The sequence below is a fragment of the Apus apus genome, chromosome 3 (genome assembly GCF_020740795.1).
Source record: "Apus apus isolate bApuApu2 chromosome 3, bApuApu2.pri.cur, whole genome shotgun sequence".
NCBI classification, from domain to species: Eukaryota; Metazoa; Chordata; class Aves; order Apodiformes; family Apodidae; genus Apus; species Apus apus.
The window spans coordinates 61,487,293-61,494,408 of NC_067284.1; positions in this window are offsets into that span (position 1 = coordinate 61,487,293).

The window sequence follows — 7,116 nt, forward strand, 5'->3', positions numbered from 1 at the left end:
TGTTTCCAGGAACATGAGGATCTCTACGTGTTTCCACAGAGTAATCGACTCTTAATCCTTCCCTCCACATGAGACATATGCATGACTTCTCATCAAAAAAATGGATCTTTCAAAAATAGGACTCTTCATAGCAATCCATATCCTGGGTCTTCTTTATCTGAAAATGTAATTTCCACATTTGTACATGGTTCACTAAATAATCCATCAAAATGGGCTTTGAGAGAAAACTGGAATTTTATTAGCATGCTTTCTTAATGGAGTTCTCTTGAGCTAGATTGCGGGTTCTAATTTTCCTAGAAAAACTTGTTCACCTCAACACCAGCAGCAAAATTCATTTCCATTGTCTCACAAAATAGGTGAAAATGTATATAAAACTCAACTTTTTTTTCAGTCTGGCTCTTACAATGAATTTGGACTCCAAGGACAAATCTGATAATCCAGCTGTAATGTTATTAGTGATAAAGGGAACATGTAATTCACCCAAGGACCATTTTCTATGACACCTTTCTCCACTTCTTCAACAAAAATAAAAAGGAGGATAGAAGCCCAGGCAGCAAGAACTTCTGCTTGGTATCTGTAGCCAGGTGGGTGTTTTGCAAGCAGCATCAGTCTTGGCACTGCCAGGTAGGGTAGAATAAATCAGGATTTTGTAAGTTCTTTATCTGTGGAAAATCAGCTTCCTACATTACATATCTGATTGGAGCAAAACAAAAGTCTGCCTGCATTGGAAGGGAGTGTGATAGAGACATTCATTTCCCCTGAACAGGTAGTGTAAAAAATCAATCCTGACTGCACTGATAAATTGAACTTCAGGCTTGGCGATACGGCTTTTCAGGTATAATCCAATGTAAGACTCAGCAGCAAGGAAAGGCAAAGGCAATCATTAGCATTTAATTCTGCAAGGAGCTGCTCCCTGCACAGGAGAGACAAAAATAATCTTTTTCCCTTCTCTTTCAGCACAGTATGGCAGCTATCTCTGAAGAAGCTGACACGGGGTGTGTGGGTATATGCAGGGGCATACGTGCAGATAGTGAGGTGCAGAAGAACTGCCCAGCAATCACTAGCTTCTTGTCAAGCCCGAAACCTTGGGATGGAATAACAGTTTGAGCTCCTGGGGTGAATGAGAAAGAACTGTTGCTTATAGGGAAAAACCTAGATCACAGCAGTGAGGGGGTTATACAGCAGCAACCTGCTCGTACAGAAAAGGAAGAGGAGCTGATGGGCTAGTCTTCAGGAGACTGAGGTTCAGATCAAGTCTTGACTGCATAGCCCCAAGCTGGACACAGACAGATCACTTCTCTGGGCATTGCAGAAGCACTTTTTTTTCTAAGTAGACAGCAAGTCCTGCTCTCTGGGTCACACAGCAGCCAGCACCTTGAGGACCTGCTCTTCCTTCCCTTAGCACTGTAAGTAACAGCAAAGGGTGATTTTGCCCTTAATTCTTCTGACTATGGATATAAACATCGTATCTGTGAGGTTTTCGCCCCTCTTCCACATTGGAGCATAGGGTTGCATTCAGCCAGGGTCCAATGAGACTAAGGGGAGAAAAGTTTCCAGAGCCTTCTGTATTTAGATGGAAAGCTTGAAACACAGGTCTGAAAAGCTCACAGATGAACTGAAAAAAACCTCTAAGGTTTACATATCTTGGAATCCCATTGTTTTAAATCAATCTCCTGGTAGGGATGCAGGACAGGAGAGGGGATGAACAAGGAGTCACGGACACTTGAATTTGGCAGGGGGTTTGACTTCATGTTCCCAGGTTGTCTCTTCATTCCCATCACTGCCCCACGCAAAGGTCTGTGCTGCTGGGCCACTATGCACCCACTCTGCTCAGCAGCCAGCCTTTGGGCACTACCTACCCCCAGGAAACAGGCTTTTCCTTCCAAAAGCTTCAACGTCCTCATTTCTATGGCTCCAGTACTACGACAGCTTGCCCTTTAGATGTCCCTTTTGTGGGTCATGTAGTTAAGATTACATGTACTGTTTAATAACTAAAAACAAAGCTACATTATTCACCCTACACAGATCATCTCATGGTATGGTCAAAGTCCACTGGCACAGCTTGGCCAGCCATGGTAGTAGCCACTTGTGCAGTAGCCACTTATATAAATACAACACCTCCCAGCAAAGAGCTTCTAGGTATGGCAGCAGTCTATGGCAGGCCCCACTGTAAAACTGGTGGAAAGGAGAGATGAGACTTGAGGCAGAGAACTACGCTGCAGTGTCTTAACAGCATGTAGACCTTTAAATTGTAATTGATTGCCCAGAAAGAAATACACAGGCAGAAATACTCACATCTCAAACTTGGTATCTCTCCAAAGGCAGTCGGTGCCAGCTGTCTAAGGGCAAGAGCCCCATCATCTTGGGGTCATTTGCCTTGGGGTGATTTGTCCCAAGAGGGTGGCTCTTCCCTTCTGCCTGAAGGTAGGTGTCAGGTCTCTGCCACAGCTCTTCACTGAGGCACTGAGGCCATCACTGCTCCAGCCAAGCTTGTCATTGCTGTAAGTCTTAGGCCCTTTTTGACTCCTGTTAGGCTTGAGAGTAGAATCTGTCCTGTAGACATGTAGACAGAAGGCATGGCTGTGCAGAATGCATGCAGCGAGGTTGACAGGCACCTGCTGTACCCTGACTGCACACTAAATGTGTGCACCAACTATCTCCAGGAAACCTGAAATACTTTCAGTTGTCTTGTGGTAATCAGCTCTAGCTGATTTTTTAATTTTTTTTTTGTAAAGAGCTGATTAGTTCCTTTCAAGTTCCACTCAGTCTTATCGTTACAGTATACCTCACAATCCCGCTCCTCTTCACACATCAGACATTAATTGCTATTCTTGTTCTTTGCACCTGTATTTTCCAAACAGGACTCTCATTTGAAATACTAGTCTTAATCCACAGTCGCACTTTTCTTTCATTTCTGCACCCACTGCAAAGCTCAGCATCTCTATAAATGTGGTGGTTAGAAACAAATGCATCCTTCAACAGCCTTTTATACCATTTTTTTCCACAACGTACATTGTAAATGAGATCTTCAGAATTGCCCAGAAAATGTTATGCTGTTAGCAATATAAAAGCCTCACAGCATCTGAGTAAGCATCCTTGCCAAAAAACACTTTACTGGGAGCCAGATAATTCAGTCTGAATTGTACATGGTTTGGTATAATCATTCCAGTAAAGCATTCTTAACAATTTTGTAACAGCAAGTCACATGGCTCGATAAAGTTTATTGCTGCAAATGCTTAATGATTCATGGCATGGATGAATTCTGTTTCTTTCCTGGATCAAGTAATCAATAGCAAAATAATCTCCCTGCCATTACATTGCTCTGCATTACAGAGGTGTGAAGTAAATAAGTACAAAATATGATATAAAAACCAATGTGTACAACATTAAAATCAACTGCAATTTGAAGCTGGATGCCCCACATCACAGTTATGCTTGTAGCAGAGCTATGTCCAGCATATTCCTAGCCTTAAATGATTCTTGCTTAACTGATTTACACACGTTGTGCAACAAACTCAGTTGACACTGACAGATTTCCACCCCTCATGTCCAGCAGAGTCCTGTTGTGAACAATCTGCACTCACACAGGCTCCCTTGGATATCCCTGGAGGTGCCAGGGACGATCTTTTTCAGAGCATACTGAAAGAGCAAGACCTGAGCTCCTTCAGTCAACCTTTCTGGTTCTTCCAGTGCTGCTCTTGCACACAGTAATTCAGTGTTTATAACATCCCCCACTGAGTCGAGTGCAAATTAAACCAGGCTAATTTAGTTTGCATCATCATGTTCAGCTGCAAGTCACAAAAAGGAGAAGCATGACCGTTGGGAGGGGGCACATGCTCTGTGATGGGAGCTGCTAACAGAGCCTCTTTGGGAGCTTGGCAGGATGGCAGCACTGTGACACCACTGCTCAAGGATGCCCTGGATGTCCCTGCTCCTGCTAATCTGCTCTGCTCCACAGATCTGAACCCTGTGCCTCCAGTGACACCACAGTAGGCTACTCACAATAGATGATAGATACATCATCTGTTATAAACAAGCACAAACATACCTATTTATGTGGTTCTAACAGTTTTCTCATTAAAACAGTATGAAAGTGATACTGTTTAGAAAAAACTGTTCTGGGAAATTGTTGTAAGCCGGTACCGGGGGGCTACCGGCTGTCAGGTGCTTTTGTGATTCCCCCTCCCGATGTGGAGGGGTTTGTGAATGAGCCCGAGGGTCACACGCGGCGCTGCCTCTCACGGAGGAACGGCCACCGCGGGACCGTATTTCAGGGTGGTAGTTAGAAAGCACCCCCACCCCACCACGCTCAGAAATAGCCTCTAAAACCAAGGTTTACTCCACAAACTAATTGGTTTATTAAGGGTTAACACAAACGGAGGGATGATGTTTAGGGACAATGCAAATGTGAATGGCTACCAGGGATAGATATATATATATATATATACACAGTGAGAAAGTGCCCTTTAGGGAGGCAATGCAAAAGGTCCTGTGCTTTTTTAGTGGAGAGGATTAAGGACCAAAGGGAGGAGGGAAGGAAGCCCGACGTCAGTCCTCCTTAAGAGGTCGCGCTGTGTGTGAATATGAGGAGTGTGTACGGGGGGGTGGCGCGCGATGTCCCCGACGGCTCCGTTCCCAGCGGCAGCGTTGGTCGGTGGCCCCGTCTCGCCAGGCAGGACGGCAGGTCCGTGGTGTCGGAGGGGCGGCCTCTCGGCAGCGGGTGCAGCGGCCGCTGGTTTCCCCTCAACACGGGGAGGGGGCTCCGGCCCCGACCCCAGGGCTCGGGACCCCGGCACGCTCGGCGCTGAGGCTCAGGCTGGACCCGGGGCAGGCAGGCAGGCAGGGTCCCAGCACCAGTGTCCGCACCAGAGGGGTGTCCCACCCAGAAAGCGTCCGAACGGGCCTCAGGGAGGAGGGAAGGGCCCACCTGCTGCCCTCGCCCCTTTGATACCCCCTGACCCACCTGTCCAGTCAGTGTCACTGCCCAGAGCCAATGAGCGTCCATGAGCCCCACTTTAAGGCGGTGACTGCCAGGGGCACAGGACGGCTTGTCGCCCATCCTTTCTGTCCCGGACCACATCTGTTGTTTTGGGTTCAGTTGTCCTTGAGAAGCAAGTCTGGTTTAGTTCGTTAGCTGGGGATAATCAGGAGAGGCCTTCGCTGGCTTAAAAGGCATTTTGTTTAGACTTGTGTGGGGAAGAAATAAACAGTTTCCCACAGAAATAAAGAGTCCACAGTTGTTTTTACTGTTCAATGCCTCCTGACTGGGAACACTTATACGATAGGGTTTCTCTCTCAATAGGCTTATGCTGTTAAACGCTTCAATACAGTGGTAAGCATATACCTGAGCTGTCTTTTGCTTGTATTTACTTTCTTTTATATGGTGCATCGCATTCCTGAATCTCATGTGCACTCTAAAAACATATTTATGAGATTAAGCACTTAAAAATTAAAAAACAAAAACAAACAAACAAACAAAAAACAGAGGGAAGGCTGTCTATGCAAGTTTAATATAACTCCTTCCTACAAAAGCATTAGAGTACGGTCTTTCATTATATGTTCATTCCCATCAGAGCTATTTCGTTCAGCACTTAAGCTAGGCTGTGCACTGGAAAAGTGACACAATTGTACTATCCACAGGAATTGGGGGGAAAAAAATAATTTAAAAAATCAAAGCAGCAACCTATAACAGCCACTTAGTATGGACATTTCCAGACCAAATAAATAAATGGTAAGAAAGTGATGCAAAAGATAGATGCAACAAGTAACTCTAGCATGGAGTCTGATGTGAATAGTCCCACTTCTAACATGTTCTCTAATCATGCTGACAGCTACACACCTGGTCTCCACTATTTAATTAGCTACAACCTACATGTGCCTGCATGATTTCAAAGTACACACATTCTCTTTCTTATCCAACTTTATAAAAAGTAACTGACAAATATCCAAATGTTTTACCAGACTACTCCTATATCATGCTACAGAGAACATCTACTCCTTGCCAGTTTCCAATGACTTAAAAACAATATGACAGCAGTTTATGTATCACTGTACTTTTCAATAAGGAGAGAAAACCTCTTGCCTTTCTGAAATAGAGCTGAAAACATCACATCCTCCATCCACAACAAAGGTTCAGCTCACCACTTGGTCAAATCAATGTTGGTTCTGCCCTCTACCATGGGCCTACCAGCTGCAGAACTGGGTTTTCCACTATTAAGTGACAGGCCGCTCAGGACAGGGGCAGTTTCTCTCCCTGGCTTAAGAGCCCACATCACAAAGCACAGCCTCTGGACAGTACCACAATGTCCTAGAACAATAACAGGGTAACATCAGCATGAAGTAGGTGACAGCAACAACTTAGTTGCTAAGGTGTCACATCGTGTTCTTGTAGTGGTTGACATGTAGCAGTCTCTTCTCAGAAGGGTTATCTGATGTGGAATAGGACTCAAAATAAATATATTCATTAGAAAAAAACTTCATTTCATCAAGTCTGTGTTCATTAGGTCAAGTCTGCCTGAGGCAGAGGCAAGTCTGCCTCTTTACATAAGAGGCAATTTGTAGGGCTGAGCCCAGAGAGCCCAGTGAAAATTTGATACAAGGCAGCCTTTCACATCCTGGTACAGGCCTGGTTGTCCCCTCTTCTACAGCATTGCTTCAGGAATACATTGTCATCATCATCCACCGTAAAGTAATGGGAAAGCAGGTTGAAATCACCCATCCCTGAGAGAATTCTGTGATAGTCACAAATGTACTGGACTATGGGGCATTGGAGATTTTCTGTCTCCAAAAGGAGGAGAAGCCATAATAAAGCACAAGACATAGAAGCCTGAAGCCTCTTGTTGATTCTGAAGTACTCTGTGAGTGATCAGGTAAAGATACTTTTTTCAACACTACAGCACAAAACACACAGTTCCACATGAAATGAAGGAGCCTGCTTTTGTCAGTCAGGGAAAGGGCTTTACCTCAGATTCCTAGAGATATATGCCTTTGCCATCTTATGTTAAGTTGCAAAAGGCCTCTGTGAAAGAAATAAATGAGGAGCATCAAATTGATAGCCAAGAGATCAACATCAGCCAAGACACCCCATCTCAAGAAAAATCTCAAAGGCAGAGTTTG